Genomic DNA, 20,352 nt, shown 5'->3' with positions numbered 1-20,352 from the left:
TTTTATATATGTTTTTCTGCATAATATTTAATATTTTCATCTACATTGAGGATGTACCATAACTTAATATAACTTAAATCTATTTTTTATTTGTTGAAAAATATGAGATTAATTTTAAGTGCTAAAAAGTGGCCACTTCACTAGTATTGGAGTTATTTAATGACAACTTATATATTTAAGTATTGATAACTTATTTTTTTTTTGACAGTAAGTATTGATAACTTATTGAACGATTTGAATGAGTTGCATTATTTTTTTTGACTATATTTAACCTATAAATGAAGATCATTTACTTAGGAGACTCATTTTGAAGATTGGATCGAACTAAAACACCCTAGTCAATCCCTAACAACATGGACATTTGGATTTGATTGAAACTCTATGTGATTAGCTACCAAGAGTCCAAGTTTGATTTATTATTTATTATTATATTGTAATCAGTTTATTGTATTACTATTTTAATGGGATTTTTACAGACCTTCTATGTTAACAAGTCTCGAATATAAATTTATTTAAGGCAAAGACTTGTATAAGTTTTTGTACTGATAGTTTTTAGCACTTGTTCTATTCAAGGTACGAAACATTTTTTTTTGAGTGCAAATTGTTAGTAAAATCATTTGTGTTAAGGTTTTACTTGTTGAGTTCACAATGGTGAACTTAGTAGTGAGTGTATCTATCTTCAGTGTTCGAAAATGAGGAGAATCATCATGAGGTGTGTGAGAGTTTAGGATCACTTGTTGTAGTTGTTGAAGATAATTGATATTGCTCACTGAGCTAAGCTCCGCAGACGTAGGAAAATCGAAATGCATAAACAATTTATTTGTGTTCTTTATGTTTCTTGTTTCCAGTTTTGGTGCCAGAGAAGTGCTCACTTCCCTGTCACTCCTGCCAAGTACTTTGATTATTTTACAAGCAATAGTTCAATAATTTCATTATTACAAGGTGACCGATATATAAAGTTACAAGTTCTTAATAAGCAACATATCTAGGTTATATATCTTAGCATAAAATCTTTCAATGAGAAATCATAAAATCAATTGAGCCCTAATAAACAATGTGCATCCAATTAAGCTCATAGTGACTTAACAAAGATCAATTAGCCCCTCCATTAATAAAAACCATCAATTGATCAGTTTGACTGATAGTCATCCTGATGTGGCTGATGAAAGTCACTAGAAGATGCCACGTCTCAACATGATGACATGGCATATCACATCAACAAAAGTAAAATAAAAAAAAAACTTCTTTAAAAATGTGCATATAGAATCAATCTAGACAACTATTTGTCCATATTCATTTTGGATGAGTGAAAATTGTCTTTTTAAATTATAAAAATTAATAATTATTAAAAATCATAAATATATATAATTTCAAATGTGTGAAAAATAAAAAATTTATTATTTATTTTAGTGTATATATAATTACTTTTAATTTAATTTTTATAGTCAATAATTATATTTATTTTATGTAAAAATTAATAATTTTATGTTAAGTGCTTGAGATAAAATTACAAAAACTGGAATATTATAACTAAAAATTTTAGGTTAAAGCATAAAAAATATAAAAATTAGATTAGAAAAGATCGGAAATGGACAAAGATTTTATAATTATAAAAATTAAAATGATTTTTAAAAATATTAAATACTTTTTGAGTTTTTTACATTTTAAATTTTTATAATTTCTATTTTTATAATAAAGCTCTTGACTTAATTAGTGTGGCATATGTGAATCGAGTATCAACTCAGTTGGAGAAAGGCAAAATATCTTCACTTTACAAAGTAAATAGAATTATTTTAGGGTATTTTTGTCATTTTGTATCTTTGATATATATATATATATATAAAATACACACACATAACAAAAACCTATTGGTCTTTAATATTTCACATTTATACTTTACCATTCACTTAAAACCTCATTTATTATTAATACAAATTTTTACAAATATATTTATTGCATAATTTTATTTTTGATACACATTGTGATTGTGCCATAATCTGAATTTTCATATTTAATTTTCCTTTAATAACTTTTTGATGTGTTATAAAAAATAACAATATCATGATAAAGAATTGGAGTGCATTTATTATTCTTAATTTGATATATCTACCTATTTGGTTCCTTTTACTTGCAATTTAAACTAATTTTTCATTTTAATTCCATATATATTGCATATGTCTTATTATTAGTTTCAAACATATGCTTATTATTTATCGTATGTTATTATTAAACACATTTATATTCTAAATATGCCATTTTCACATGCATATATAAATGTGATAGAATTTCTAATATCTATACTATTATTTAAACTCTTGATGAGTTTGTGTCATGAGTCAACCAGAGAAGTTACTAAAATGTTCTTTTGTATTTAAAAGTTATATTATTCAAGTACTTTAGTCTTTTTATCTTAAAACTAACAATAAACAAAATATACATACAGTAGGATTTGAGGTCATTTAAATTGCATTTGAAAAACTTTAAATCTACCTCTCAACCAAAACTTTATTTTTAAATTTTTATACATTTTATTTTATTATGCACACCTTATTATTTCCATCAATTGTATATATTAATAATGTTGTTCATTGAGTTGGTGCTACAAATTAACTCAACACCAACTCGAGATTGATGATAACACTATGATAAACAATTTTATTCATTTAGTATTCTTAATTTGATGTATTTATGTATTTAAATTTTATTTTATTCACAATTTAATCTATTTTTCATTTTAATATCATACATATTTAATATATTATTATTAATTAGTTTCAAATCATACATTTCATTATTTATTATATATTATTTTTAAATACACCTTTATGTTCCAAATACATGATTTCCTTATGCATACAAGTGATGGAATTTCTAGTATATTCAATGCATATATTGAAGCTTTATTACCTTTTATTTATTATGTTGACTATAATATACTTCTATTACATTTTGAAATATTAAATTATATTTTTAATACAACATTTATATTAATATATAATAGCTGATTTAGCTTTAGTTTAGTTGGACCATTGTGATTGCAACAAAGAGGATATGGGTTCGAGCGTACTTAAGCTCATTTTATCTTTTGATTTACGATTGAAGGGAATTACAGGTAATTTTAGGCATTGTATTAAAAAATATATATTAATATATAGTAAATGTAATAATCCAATTCTTAAATAAAATAATTTGAAAGCTAAAATCCAATCATGTAATATACATGAAATATGAACAAAATGAGATATAACACGAGAATAATCAAAACTAAATATGAAATTTTAAGAAATGATATTAACACGTTTTGATAAGAATTATGACAGTGAAGGTATGTTATCGTAAATTAACAATTTTCATTTGTAACATTATGTTTATTATTTTATATTTCAAAATAAGTAGCAAATGCAAGAATTTCGTTAAAAAGGTAAACGTATAAAGTATATTAGAGCCCACTTAGTAATGAAGAGTTTTAGAGACTTTGAAAAGTTCAATTTTGTTAGGACTTTATTGGATAGGATAATATTATCCTTATCAATTAAGGAAGTTTTTAAATGTAGATTTTTAGCCTATTATTTTAAGATTCGTAAATTTTAAAGCATAAGTTGGTAAGGAGATGATATCCATGGTTTAAACTATATAAGGTTGATGTTTTTCATAGCTTGTAACTAATTTTTAAGAGCTTTATTTGTTCATCTTGGGAAACATTTTATTGGGTAGATCTACTTTGCTATCCTAGGTATACATGGGATTGTTTATTGAGGTATAAAATATAAGAAATTTGGGGAGTGAGAGTATTTGGACAGAGTGAATGTAAACAAAGTACAACAATGAGGCTCATTATTATCTTTATGGAAGTTGAATAGATAGGAGTTAAACCATTAATTGTATTAAAAAATTGTTTAGTGGAACATTCTCTAAGCAAGCCTTCCCAAAGGTAGAATTGTTAATCTTAACTACAAATTAGAAATCTTGGTCTTCTTATTCCACTTTTGCTTTTCTATTAAACATTACAACACAATTTTCTTGAAACCATTGTTACAACGTTAGTTTCAACAACAAAATTTGACAATAACAAATCAATATACTTTTTCATGGTAAATATATGAATTTATCAAAATGTATATAGAATGATTAATTAACTTGAAAGATGTTACATAAATTTTAATACTTCAAACATATGGAAAAAATAAAGTTAACATAAATACAATACAAATGCTAATATCATAACATGATTTGCAATGTTCTTGATAGTTTTATATATATATAAAGAGAGAGAGAAATAAACAAAGTACAACAAATTACCCAAAAATGTCCCTTTTAAGTTTAAACTTTCATTGTTTAGTTGTGCATAAATTGTGACTTCAATTGAAATTAGATCTCAAGGAAAATATGTATGCGTAACATTGTTGACATTAATTGAAATTAGACCTCATCATTACTTTAAAAGGGGGAAAAATAAAATTTTCATTATTACTTTGGTGATAAAAGAAAAACAAAGCTCTAACAAAATTACATAACTTAAGTTGGTCTTTGTGTAATAGGATATTTGATCAACTTTATTTATTTAATTTCACAGAAGTAATTATTATCATAGCATGTCATCCTTTATTAGAATCTTTATTGACTCAAGTAGTTTACCCATGAATTTCTTTCTTTTTTAGTTCTTTTCCACTAAGTATTCTTACAGCATTACTATTAGAGTTCTTAAATTTATGATGATATTAAAAATATTTTATTTTATTTTTCAAATATACTTTCCAAATTATATGATAAAATTTTAATTTCACCAATAAAATTAATTTACTATCAATATTTGTTTAATTATATTGATTACCAAAGTCTAAAATCATGCTTGTAAGTAAAATGAGGTTAAAACATAAACAATTTTTAAAAATGTATATATTTTTTCATATTTACCTAATTTATCTAACATTAAAAATAAATCTAATTATCATGAAAAAAATTATATATATTTAAGGATGGTTTTTCTTGTTAACTTTTTTCATCATTATTTTGGTGCAAAGTAGTAAAGGATTTGATGTTACCTATTTCCTTTATAGTTTTGACATTATTAAGATTTGAAATATAATAGAATGACTTTTAATCATATGCGTCTATTTTAGGTATTACCTATTCTACTTCTTAAATTCTTTTTTATAAAAAAGTATTCTCTTTTCATTGGAAAGACTAATTTCAACAATTAAATAAGTTATGTACTAATAATCGTATCAATGCCATCATTAATAAAGAAAAGTCAAATATATAATCGTAGCTTTAGACTCTTTTGTTGGCAAATTTGGATTGAAAATTTTAGATTCTTTAAAAACATACATTTGACAATTAGGTTTTTTTTTTTTTTAATTTCTGAGGTCTGGTTTGGATTTTGTTTACACTTGTGTCATTTTGTGGTGAGATTTTACTTGTACATTTTGTCTTCTTTTTTTTTTTCATTTTATTGTAGTGAGATTCACTAGATTTTCTCTCTAGTATTTTTGTATGTTGATAGTGGTATTTTAAGAATTGACAGTGAACAATGTTTGGATTTAGTAGGGTAATAGTGAGGTTTTAGATTTTGTTATTGCACGTATAAGATTGGTGTTGGGGTATAGTTTTGCTAAGGTGATTTATGGATAAACAATTGGAGTTGTTATCAGATGCAAAGTGTTTGTTTTAATGCTTGTGAGGAGTAGTTAATGGGAGGTTTGATCATCTTTAAGTCATGAACTCGTTATGAAAGAAACTAGGTGTAACAGCCCGATTTTAGCTAAATCAGAACAGTGGTTTTGGAACCAAAAATCCAAGGTCATAAAATTATTTTAATATTATTTTTGGTGTTTACAACATGTGATTATATATGTGTGAAATTTTCGTGAAATAATTTTATCGTTTAAGTGGTTAATTTAAGAAAAGGACTAAATCACATAAAATGCAAAAGTTGCATTCCACTTGTTAAAAGTGTCTAATTGCTATGGTTTATTAAATGAAAGGTCCTTATGTTGTAAATATACCATGGTTAGTGGGAATGGACATAAATGAGCATTAAATGAATGATATTAAATATTTTATAATAAGGTTAAATTGGTAAATTAGTTATTAACTTATGTTTTAATTAAACAAAACAAAAAGATGAATTCCATTCATCTTTATCCAACCATGTATAGCATAAGAGAAAACTATATTTAGGGCTTTTACATTTGGCACTCTCCTAGCTTATTTGGTAAGTGTTTTGAGCTCGGTTTTTAATAATTTTTATGTTTCTGTGATCGTTGCTTTGAGTACTAGTTAGCCCATGCCTCAATTTTTGAAAGTGTTGATGATTTTGAAAGTTTCCACTGATGAATCCATGAGTTTTATGATATTTGATGATGAATTATGAAGGCTTGGTGTTTGATATACATGTTCTGCAAAGTGATTTCGAGTAAAAATGCACATTAGGGATTAAATTGAGAAAAGTGTAAATTGAGGGGTTAAATTGTGAAATAAATGAAATTTTTGGGCTGTTAAGGACTTACATGAAATTCGGCTAGGCTTGGGTGTAATTAAATTTTGTATAATTTGTGTTTTTATGAAATAAGGACTAAATTGAATAAACGTGAAACTTTAAGGGCTAAAGTGAAAAAATGTCTAAATATGTGTTTGTGGACTGAATTGAAAGATTATATAATTAAATGAGTTGAATTTTTTATAATATAGATCAAGATAAGAGGAACCCAGACTTAGATCAAGGCAAGAACAAAGTACTCGACTAATCGACTAGTTTCGTCGTTTTTACGTTCAGGGTAAGTTTCTACGTGATAAACAATGTTACAATTATGTTTCGAATGATTTAATATCGTATAAATTGTATATATGAGACTACAGTTGAGTATGACGATAAATTGACTATGTTTGGCACTTAGTGTGCGTTTCGAGATAGCTTCGGCTATATAAAGCACTTAGTGTGCGAATTGGAATAGCTCCGGCTATATGTGGCACTAAGTGTGCGATACTAGGATAACTTCAATTTAATGTGATGGCACTAAGTGTGTGATATCGTTATAGCTTCGGCTAATCATTTTTGCACTAAGTGTGTGAGTTCCTTGAGTATTGAAAGATTTCCGGATGAGTTAATGTATTGAACAAAGAAGTGAAAATGTAATAAATAAATACGGGAGAGTATAAGTACGTAAGATACCTATGTGGTAGTTGATACTATGTGTATGGAACTTGATGGATTTTTTATATATATGATAAATGGTTATGGGTTTGAATTGAGTGATGATATGAGATTTATTAAGTGTTTATTAATTGACGATTTGAATATTATGAACTGCTGATTTTATTTAGTACGAACTTACTAAGCTATAAAGCTTATTGTGTGTTATTTGTCTATGTTTTTTTTTTAGAGAATCAAAGTTAGTTTGGACTTGGGGATCATCGGGAACATCATCGCACTATCAAACACATAAGTTGGTATTTTTGAGATATGTATATATGGTATATGGCATATATAGGCTAGTTTCATCTTGATATGTTTTTGAGTTGTGATTTTAGCCATGAGATTTGACTTTTAAATGTTGGTGTATATGGCCATTTAAGTTGGTTTGAATTATATGTTTGATAAATGAGATATGTGATGTATATAATGCCTTATATGTTGGCTTATTTGGTATGGTTATGTGTTGGTTATTTTGGATAGTTGTAAATTGATGTATTAATGCTTGCAAGATTGGCTTATTGTGGTTTGATTTTGAGATGATGATATGGTGCATATTGTATCATGATATAGATGATAATTTGATGAGTAAATGCATTTAGTAGCTATGTAAGTTGTGATGATTTTGGCCTAATGATTTGGTATGTTTTAGTTGTGGAATTGGTTGTGAATAAATAACATAATATGAGTATGAATTGACATGTTTTTGGTTGCTTGAAGATGTATGGAAATGGTGCTATTTTTGTTGCTATGTGTGCTTGTAAAAAGGGTGGCAAATTGGCTTTGCAAATGGCCTATTTTTGTCCACACGGGTAGAGACACGGGCGTGTGTCTCAACCATGTGCGACACACAGTCATGTTACACGGTAGTGTGTCCCCTGGTGAATAATTAGGAATTCAAGTCAGTCTTGAGCAAGGCTTAGACACATGAGCGTGTCTAGTGGCCGTGTGAGTCACATAGCCTTGGCACATGGGCGTGTGTGGCCATTTCGAAGGGCACACGGGTTTGACACACAGGTGTGTGGTCAACCATGTGGTGCAAGTCAGTATGTATGCCCTGTTTTCACACAGCTTGTGATACGGGCGTGTCTGGTCACACGGCCTGTTCATACGGGCATGTGACCTTAAATGTTAGAAAATTTTATAAATTTCTCAAAGTTTGCATATGTTATCGGTTTAGTCCCGAACCACTTCTAAGCATCTTTTAAGGTTCCGTAAAACCTTATAAGGGACAATGTGAATAATTTGAATAAATATTGATTATGATTGTATAAATGTATGTGAATGATGTGTATTATCTGATAATGCCTCGTAATCCTATTCCGGCGGCAGATACGGGTTAGGGGTGTTACACTAAGGATAAGTAATATGCGGAGTAGAGTTTATGGTTGAATAATGATTTTGGTTGTTGGTGAGTTTTTGTTTGTATATTTTCTTTTTAGTGCTTAATTATTTTCGATTAGGATTAAAATTATGACTTGGTATAGTTGATTTGTAGTATGATTTACAAGCTAATTCTGGCTTGGTTTTGGGGGCATCGTATAATTTGATTTCAATTTAGTTGTTTTGATATGTTGGATGTTGGATATTGGTTGTTTCTCATCCATTTTAATTGTTTAATTTTGTAACCTCTTTAAGATTTTCTTTACTAATAAAATTTTCTTGGTTGAGGAAAAAAGTAGTACTTTATTAAAGTCAGAACGTGATGAAAATCATGTCAAGGATACTTTGAAGACTTCCAATGCAGTTGAGTTTCCTTATTTAGAGAGATTAGAATTTCTTAGAGGATTACACTAAGAAGATCTACGCTAATTTATTCCATATTGAAGACTTTATCAAAGCTGATTTTAAAGAGATAAAGTTTAGTATCGATTATAATTAAGCAAGAAATTATATGTGTATTTAAGAGAATTCCTGTTTCAGTTTTATGGAGGAGATTTAGAAAAACAATTTAGTTTGTGTGAGGAATTTATCTTAGTGCAAAACTATTTTTAACAAATTGTGCTTCTTGTTTAGTTTGTAACTAAGCTTTGAAAGAAAAGTCTTAGTGGGAAGAATGATCTAGATCATGAATAGGATTAAGGTTTGTAACACCTCTCACCTGTCTCTGTCGACAGATTAGGGTTACAAGATGCTACAACATTTAACATGACAAGAATATATCATTTCAATTCAAAATTTACTTTAATAAAAACATTAATAAATAATCATTCAATAATCATAACATTTACACAAAAACTAATCTTAAATCAAGTTTATGGAGCTCTAAAATCAATTTAGAAACAAGCAGGGGCTAATTAAAAACATAACATAAAAGTAGGGTAAAAGCAAAAAACAAAGGGTCACACGGCCATGTAATAGGCTGAGGTCATGTGGTATAATAACACACAGTTGTGTACTCAAACCGTGTGGAAGGCTGATGCCGTGTATAAAAAGGTCACACGACTGTATAACATACTGAGGTTGTGCAAGATGGAGGTACACGATCATGTGGCTCGGTCGTGTAACTCACTGATACTGTGTGCAACATTTACTCCCAAAATCTAAAAACCACACGGCCGTGCCACAAGCCCATACGCAGCACACGACCATGTTTCAAACTGTGTGATAGCCCATGTGTGCCATAAAGTACCTTAAAAAACAAGTTATTCATGTATTTGCTTACTTAAACCTGAAGCATTCCATTAACCTTTCAATTCACCTATTCAAATCACATTAAAAACATACCAAAACATGTCATTTGTTTAATTCTAATCAATATGTCATAAGGCACCATCACAAACAATATTCAAACCTAATGATCAACACCATTTACTATCAAATTCACATTTAACCAAACAATATCATATATGGTTTCAAAATGCTATAATTTCATTCACTAACTAACAATCATTTATCAAGACATGTTCACTAACATATTTTCCATCAAAAGAAACAATGTACATAAAATTTCATGCCATCCAATTCAAACTCCAACAAAATTTTTACCTATTCAAGCATTCCCTATCACATTATAACTCATATGTATATATTTCATTCCATCATATATATTCCATCACATATCAAACTCAATACCATATTCAAATCTCTATATCAAGCCATGATCAACCACATTATTATCCAACAAGCATATAACTTTTATACAAGCACAAAATATACCACTTATGTTGAACACTTATATACATATACAAGTTACTCCTATTACATGCCACAAAATCGAAATAAAACAATTTCAAAATCTACCAAGAAGAGGTTGTATATTGTGATCTTCTAGTCAATCCGATCGACCAGTTCCACAAAACGAGGTTGTATAATTGAGTCTAGTAAGTTCATAGATAGAAAAAGGATATAACATGCCTTACTATCACATTTATAAATTAATAGAACAATTAACTAACACAAAATCTTGTCATCACAACCATGTCAATAGGTGAGATCCTTATATATAAGCCATATAACCATTTAAATTGTACAAGATTATTCACTACCAAATTGCAATATAAAATCGGAAGACATGAACACATTTACAAGTCAATCACCGAGGTATTGTAACCAAATCTCAAATAAACATCCTTATGTCATTTAGCCTTCAAGATTCAGCCTGATGAACTATATGAACATATACAAGTACGTGGCTATCCACCCAAAACATGTCAGAATACTCAACCGAGCCAATTCAACCAAGAACATGCTTGGGCACCAAGTGCCTAGCCCATAGGCTAATCCCTCCAAAACACGGCTGGGCACCAAGTGTCAAGCCCATAAGCTTTACATCTGCCCCAGAAACACGCCAAGATCACTGTAAACATAACTAGGTAATCCATAACAAATGATGGATTCTAGTACATTCAATGTATAATATCATATCATATATCATTTTCTCAACATATATCAATCCCATACAACGTGCTAAATAACCTATTAGCATGCCAATTGTATTCTATCCTAAGTTGTAACACCTCACAAATTAGAAGGTTAGAATTTTAGAAATTATCATGAATTTAGTCCTAACAGTAGTGGTTAAGAGCTTAGTAAAATCCCTAGATATCCGCTTTTCCTTTTTTATTTTTCTGTACTTAAGGAACCAAGGTGAGAGTAGCTTATGTATTATTTGAGGTAAAATATGTCCATAGAATGGGCATTAGCTCAATGGTTAAGCTTCATCCTCTCCATTCCCTTGATCTTAGGTTTAAGTCACTTTGGTTTCACTTCTTTTACTTTATTTTCCTTGATTTCAGCCAAAAGAGGGTTAATTTCCAAACAAACCTTATTCTTTTCAAAGTCCAACTAATAAACCATTTCCTAGCACAATTAGAATTTCCTATTTGATTCTAACCAAAATTAAAAACCTCATTCTCTCTATTTATTTTCAATTTCCTCTACAAACCCTCTTTTGCAAAATTCTCTCAAAGTTCTTATTAGAAATTTAGTTCTTGAATCTTAACTTTGCAATCAAGTCCAAATCAAATCGTTTATCATCAATCATTGAATTTTGTGCCATCAATTTCTAAACTTCTATGAAGATCAGTAAGTTTTTCTCATTTTCCAATAACTAGATCTCATTAATTTTGAAAAATTATAATTTTTGTTAGATCTTTCATCCATTATGAATCTTGTACGATCTTGTCAAAAAACTTCCTAAATCTTGAAATCCATTATGAATCTTGTACGATTTTTTTCAATAGAAAAACTTGTATAGATAATCTGGATCATACTTGGACATGAGGATCATCATATAAGACCCCAGAAGTCAGGTGTGTATTCTTTTACCAAAAATCAAGCTAAAATTCACAATTGCCTAGTCACACACAACCTACCACATGGGTATGTGGCTAGTCTGTGTGGATCATACGGCCTTAGACACAACCATGTCCTTCTGTAATCCCTCACATCTTCACTTTGCACACGACCTAAGGCTTTGCACATGGTCCGGTCACACGACCGTGTGGCACCTGAAACTCAAAAATCATAGTTTTTTTTCTTAATTTTTATTATTGTATTCAAATCAGTCCCTGATTAGGTTTATAATGGCATTTAAAGAACTAGACTATACAATTAGGTCCTGGATTAGGAATAGAACAACGAGATATATGGATGATTGAATTATTAATTGAATTAGTATTGATTGATTGCCTGAATAATGAATAATGTTACATGTATTTTATGAATACCAGATTGATTTATCCGAATGCCTAAATTGGTTGCAAAATTGGATGCCTAATTTATTTGTGATTGTCATTGATTGGTGATAAGATAATTGACTGTCTTGGAATATGTGTGTATTGCATTTGCATGGGTTGGGTTAATATGATTGAAGGAAGAATTGACAGTTTATTTGCATTTAATTATTCGTTGTGTACTCATAGTTACAACAAATTCCAACTCCGATGATTGATTGCCTCTAGATGTACTAATGTCTAGAGTGTGAATACTGCAACTAAAGATATAGACTTGAGGCGGTGTCTGTAAGTATACAGGTCAGGTTGTAATATAGTTTTACAACGAAGTAGGTAAGTACTTTAAGGATCGTACCCAAAGGAGGCGAGTACTAAATTAAAGTTAACCTAAATGCAAATAGAATTAATTGGTAATTTACATAAATTATATTACGATAAAACATAAAGGAAAGGTTTTTGGGATTTTTACAAATAAAGAATTAAAAAATTGAATAAATAAAATGGACTTCGGAGAAATAATTTCTAAATTCAATCAAATGAAGACAAGGGTGATTAGCTTGCTTTGGTGATCATGACTAATTCCTATTTCAGGTTTCTATTCAATCAATTAGTCGTTACCCTAGAAGGATCTCTCGATCTTCCACTAAACTAACAACTCAACAAGAACTACTTATCTCTCGACCTCACAATCCAGACCGGTTTGAGGCTAAGGTGTTCACATCATGGATAGGCCATACCAATTTTGGGTTAATAGCCACCTAAATGACTTATTAGGGTTGTCAAGCCTAGGGTTTAAATTCTTTATCTCTCGAATAGTTGATCCGCTAAGAAAACCCTACATAGCAATTAATCAATCACACTTTTACTCGCTAATCCCCTATAAGAAGATTAGTTCCTCATGGAATCCATAAACATAAGAAACTTGATGATAAAGATATGCATGAAAAATAAATCAAGAATAAAGTTTAAAGAATTCTGATTATATTTGATTGATGAAGCACAGAAATCCTCAAACATTTTATTGCATATTGATACGTGATATTTGCGATAGGTTTTAAAAACTTATAATTAATCGTTCTTGAAACTAACTATTATCACGATAAAAGCAAGTGTACCTATAGAACAGTAGTATGATTTAACAAGACCGGATTGTCGAACCCAAAGGAACCAAGAGTACTAGTAATTACTTCCTTTTTATTATCTAGCCTAAAAACTAAAAGGTTTGTTATCAACTAAAGTAAGGATGCAGAGAGAGCAAATTGGGGAAAATCTTTTGAGAAAACTCGATTGATTAAGACAATACCCAAGGGAAAATCCACCTAGACTTCACTTGTTATTTGACTCTGAATTAGACGATTTATTCATTTGACTTGATCTATAGAAATCCCTGAGTTATATTATTATCTCTCTCGAGACTAATAACGTCTAACCCTAGGTTGATTAATTGAAATCTCTTTCTAATTAACACCTAGTGTTACATTAACTCGATCTATGGACTCCCTTATTAGGTTTCACCCTAATTCGGCAAAATCTTATCACCCTATCTCTAGGCGTACAATCAACTCCGCTTAATTACGACAAATTTACTCTTAGACAGGGACTTTTCCTCCTCTGCATAAGAGCATTAACTTGAATCAATATCATGGAATATTAAAACAAGAATTAGGAACACATAATTAAGAACAAGTCAAATATTTATCATACAATTCAGATAATAATAACAAGAATTGTCTTATGTTTCATTCCCCTTAGGTATTTAGGGGGGTTTAGTTCATAATTATGAAAGAAAACATCTCAAAAGAATAAAAATAACAAAACACAAAGAAAACCCAAAACCCTTGAATGGAAATTGAAGGGAGATCTTCAGTCTTAACGATGAATCCGGCTTTTGAGATGGATCAATCGGCTTCCCTTGAGTAATTCCTTGGCTCCTACTCCGTGTGTCTATTCTAAGTGCCTCCTCAGGTGTTTAAATAGGCTTTTGAATGCTTAAGAGCCCTCAAAAGTGACATTTTTCGAATAGGACTATACTTGGGCTTGATAGGGACACGCCGATGTGCGATTGTTCCAGCCTATGGTCAAGGCTGTTAAATAGGCACGATCGTGTAGTCTACCCGTGTAAGTAGTGCTTTGATCCTGCCAAATAGACACGGTCATGTGGCTTACCCATGTGAGGAAGTCCAGGCCGTGTTAATTTCCTCTGTGGGTCCATTTTCTCCTTTTTCGGCCCGTTTTTCGCTCTTTTTACTCTCCTATGCTCACCTAAGTATAAAACATGAAATTAAAGAGTAAGGAGCATCGAATTCACCAAATCTAAGGAGAAACCATCCATAAATGTGCTAAGCATGGGATAAAAATATGTATAGATTATGGTTTATCTTATATACAAATCAAGTTCTTCTAAGAACACGATTGACAAAAACTAAAAAGAAATCTAAACCCTAAGAGAAAGAAAAAGAAACTAAAAACAAAATTACAGGGAAAATTGAGTATATGAAAAACTATCATTTAACAAGTGTTTAGGAGCCTATTTATAGAGTTAGGGTTGTCGTCGTCCTTAACCCTAGTTTAGCTGACGCTCTCGTTTTAACTTTTAGTTGTGCAAACCAAAACGTTCTTGACTCATAATTATCACCCATACAGGGCCAGATTCACGACACCCTAGTGCCTGTGTCGTGACATCGAGGGCAGTAAATGTAGTTTAGGAATGGATTTAGGGGTGTGTCACAACATCTCATGGCTCTGTCGTGACACCAAAGTCAGTATTGTAATTCTTGCATTTTGCTCCCTCTATTGCGATCTCGAACTCCTCAAGTTGCAATATAGTGACTAGTATTGAGTTTCTATTCCTTTGCATGGTCTCCTGCACACTCATTAAGTACGTTAGCTCACCTTTTGTTTTTGTAAAGGGACTCACATTGAGCTTCCATAGCTCACTCCCCCGAAATTTAATATTTTCAGATAATCCTTCTGGCTAAGACGCAGACACGACACTCGAAAGGTCTCGGCTTTTGTTCCATCTTTATTTTTGTTAATGCTATTATTTTTAATTCCTTAGAAGATTGAGTTATTTTCTGATTTCTTTTATTATGAGCTGTGGTTTGGGATTTGGTTTTAAATTAATTGTTAGATATATCTCATTTAGTATAAGTTATGAAATTTAGTTTAATATTTGTTAATATGTGATTAAGTCGAATTGTTAAAATGACTTATGTTTTATTTCCGTTACTATTTCTAATAAGTTAAAGTAGAATATAAATTGTAAATCACCTGTATAAACTTGAGTTTTAAAAGGAAAATTAATTTTGATAAAGACCGAGCCACTTCAGTGGTTAATGTAATCCCCAGAATTTAGGTCTATCATCTAGGCCGGGTTGGGAAGGTTACATATGTTTATTTGGGCTCGATACATATATCGATATAACAATTTTCATTTTAGTCCATTTTTCTCACATTGTACCAATTTTAGCATTCAAATTTACATTCAACATCCATAATATATAGAATTCAATAAAACATTATCAAAATACACAAAATACTTATCATGGCCAAACAGTAGAGACAACAGTATTAGTGACTAGTCAACAATTTTCTCTTTTCCATGATTATCTACTGGTTCTTGATCTATACATTAATTTATTTCAATTTATTATTCCCAATTATTAAAACATCTAATTTGATGCATATGACTTCCTATTAAGATTTTTCACAATTTCTTTAAAGTTTTGTACTTTGTTTAATTTAGCCCTTAAAACCGAAACAAGCTTATTTTTCACATTTAAGCCCCAAACCATAGTGCCAAATTCAATATCATCTCTATACAGCCCTCAAGTACTTGAATTTATAAGAATTTCAAGTAAATTTTAATATTTTATCATTTTAGTCCCTAAACACAAAACTAATCAAAATCACTTTACAAAATAATCATATTTGATCATAAAGCTTCAAGCTCAACCATTAACAACTAAAAAGCTTCAATAAAATCAATGGTAAGTTTTCAAAACTTTAATAGTATTTCAAAATAGTCCCTTAGGGTAGCTAGATTAAGCTACAACGATATCAAAAACATAAAATTCATGAAAACGGGTGTGGAATTGACTTACATGCAAGGACATATGCAAGGTCAATTACTTAGCTAATTCAATGGATTTTTGGTTGAAAAAATAAAATGAAATGGGGAAGATGACCTTGTTTCCTTATGTTTTATTATTATTATTTTAACATTATTTTACTTAACATTTTTAATTATAAAATTCATTTAACTAAGCTTAAAACTGGCCACTAGCTTTAAAATTGGCTTAATTGCTATATAAATCCATTCAATTATGTTTTTGCACTCAGTTAGCCCTTTTACACTAATAGCAATTGACTTTTATAGTTTTTACAATTTAGTCCTTTTCTTTATTTAACTATCCAAACACCAAAATTACCAAACCAAATTTCAATATGACACTCTAATGACCTTATAAACTCACACATCGAAATTGTAGTCTTGAAACCACTGTTTTCAACACCACTAAAAATGAGTTGTTATAAAGGTTGCAACATGGTGATTGAGTTGGAATTAAATCATGTATTAAACAAGAAGATTCATAGTGGATTACCTTTTGGAAAGATCTTACAGATGTAGGAAGTTTTCGAATTACATAACCAAACTTCTATGTCTATATCGTATTGTCTATTGTTAGTAACTAGACGTACAACTAGAGGGAAAAACCAAAAAACTTTAAATTAGTATTAGAACTAGACTCTTGACACACTAAGTGAAGATCTTATCGTTGATTTGATGTAAAGATGGAAGGTACATTGATCTAGAGACTCTCTATGTTAGATGGCAAATAATGTGCCTATTAGAAGACAAGGATAAGGGCCTTCATCAAGTCCATGAATAAGAAAGCTTGGCATCCAATATTGATTAGTGAAGAACCTCCAACAGTTGATGTCGATGGTGTAAAGATTAGCTTGTGTACACACGATGCAAAAGATGATGTTAAGTATTTACAGTGCCATTAGGGGCAATATGCTTTTACTAACTCTGGCTTTAGCTTTCTTAGATAGGTTCATTATGATAGTTGTCAAGTTATATATTGTAGAAATATTTTGTATGGTAGTTTTGATATAATTGAGAATCACTTCAATATCTTTCAGTTAGTAATTGATCAGTATTAAGCTTGAGACACTTAATTGATAAGATTAAGTCTTTTTGTACTTATTTTAAGTTATTTATTTAAACATATTATGTGATACGGAAATCAACTTGCTCATTATTTGATTATCTTTATTAAGCTTGAGGTTGGAAATGCAGGGACTTGGTGGAATCAGCTTCCTAACTTGTATTAGTTTATGATTATGTCCGATAATTCTGATTTTATTCAAATGCAATCCTTTTTTCACTTTTCATTCCAAGAAATAATTTTTTTAACCTAAGGCACCTCTTTGTTAAAAAAATATATATTTATAAGAAAGAATCGAAGGTTTTTCCTAAATTTTAAATGAATAAAACGAGATTTGAAGACTCTTTTCTTTTGTCAAAATAGAAAAAAATCTTGCATAAATAATAGTAATTAAATTTAAGATATGATAAAAAGGACTTCTGCATGTACTCACAAGTCACATGTATGTACTCAAGTTAGAAAAGAATATGAAACTATTTACAACTTTTCTTCTTCATCATCATCGACGTCATTTTTTTGAATTTATCATCATAATCGCTAACTTGTTGGGTTATGTACTTATTTTGATTTGTGATATTTTACAATTTCAAAATTAAGATTTATGATATTTTTATTTCAAATTTCATCATCTTTTATATCAAAAATTCATTTTTATTAGTTTGTAATAACTTCTTATTTTGAAACCATGATTTCATTTACTTAGATAGTAAAATGTGAATTTAGCTAGACAAGTCTAACATATAAAGTGGTTTTCCTTATATCGTTGTAAAACTAAAGTGGTTTTATATTCTTTTGTGTTTTTTATACTATTAATATTTTAATAATCGAACCAGTACATTTCATACTCCATTCCTATAGATTATACATTCAAGTTCGACGTAAATTAAAATTTTGTATTTGTTTTATGTAAAATACTTTCTACAATTTAAATAATATTTTAGATTGTTATGATAAAGATATTGGATTGATTCAAAATTTTGCATGCATGACAAATATAAATATATTGATAAATTCAATGATTGAGTTGTTAAAATATTAATCGTAAAAAGCTACGAAAAAGTATAAAACCACATTAGTTTTATACCAGTGTAAGTGTATCCCTCCCAAGCATGTTATATATATGATGCTATCATAGTATATAATTTATGCATTATATGATTAATTGAAAAAGAAAAGAGTTAATTGCACGTGACATCCCCAAACTATGATTTTCATTCTAAAGTAGTTAGAAACTTTAAATATTTTAATTACATCCCCGAACTATGATACTCATTCTAAACTGGTATCTAAGCTTCAAAATATTCTAATTACAACTTCAAACTATCAATGTTTTATCAATTAGACCATTCTATTATTATAACCGTTAATCACTAAATGATACATCAAATCTTATGTGACATAATTTAAAATGACAATATTAAAGAAAAGTAAAACTTTACCGCATAACTTTTAAAAGTTAAAACTAAAAATAAGTAAAACCGAAAAAAGAGATAGTGAACAATAAAACTTTTGTAAAAGTTTTGAAAATATCAAAACCGAGATTTTTACAACATCCATTTTTATTACAATGTTAATTTTTCTTTTTAAGCTATGCCACATAAGATCTAATGTCTCATTTAATGGTTACATTAGCTATTTTAATAATGGAATGACCTCACTGATACCAACTCGATAGTTTAAGGATATAAATAGAATATTTTATAGGTTGAGGACCAATTTAAAATGAATGTTATAATTTAAGGATGTATTATAAAATTTAGATGATATGTCATTGTTTGATTAATAGTGAATAAAATTATACTTTATGTTTTTTTTTTAAAAAAAAGAATACTAATGGGTTTAAGAAAAATCAATTGATTAAGTAGGTGTAATTTGGACCACAATGCTTTCAACAAATTTGTTGGAAGAGTCATAATTGAAAGTCACTATGCCTTAAATGCCCTCTCACACTTTGACCACCCTATTCACATTATTCTTTCTCAATGTCTTCAAATTCTATCTATATCCATTGGAGCCACAACTGTTCCAACCTCGACTTTACATTCATTTCCATCTACATTAATTCATTTTACGATCTTTAACAGGTTAAAGCATCACCACAACTTTTTGAACCCTCACCGTTATATATATATATATATATATATAAGATTATTATCCACAATATGGTTGATTTAACATTTAAATCCTTTTCTCTTAAAAAAATATTTAATTTTTTATTCTCTTAATTTGTATAGAACAATAGACAAAATTTTTGTCATATATTCATTTAGCACGAATTCAAATAATGTGACTCTCATTCTCTACTCTTAATATTATATTTAATTTTCTAATCATAACTTTATAAAATAAAATAAAATAAAATAATTTCCTATTCACTAAATTAAGTTTGAATTGTTTTTTTTTTTGAGATATTACTATCGTATTCAATTGATGCGTTAAAATATAAACTTAATTTAAGATTGTTATAAAAAGAACCATTGAAGTTTTTATAATAGTAGTCAAATTATTTTTTGTCCTCTCTATAGGGGTGAAGTTAGAGGAATTAAGTTGTATATTTTTATGAAAGTTAAAATATAATTTCACAATTTCATTAACTTATATATTTGTAATTTTAAAGGACTAAATCAAAATTTTATCATGTTGGGAGAAAGTGCAATTTTACTTTTTACTTGATTAAGATCTTGTAAAAACTTAAAAGGCCAATATAGAATTTTTACATTTTAGGCGGGGTTGGGGCTCCTGCCAGTCTCCTGGTTTCACCTCTACTCTTCTACTCAAAAAATGAGGAAGCTAGTCCTTCTATATTAGA

Source organism: Gossypium arboreum, chromosome 8 (genome assembly GCF_025698485.1).
Source record: "Gossypium arboreum isolate Shixiya-1 chromosome 8, ASM2569848v2, whole genome shotgun sequence".
In the NCBI taxonomy this organism is placed as follows: Eukaryota; Viridiplantae; Streptophyta; class Magnoliopsida; order Malvales; family Malvaceae; genus Gossypium; species Gossypium arboreum.
The sequence above is the reverse complement of the archived record's forward strand: the minus strand, read 5'-3'. Positions refer to the sequence as shown.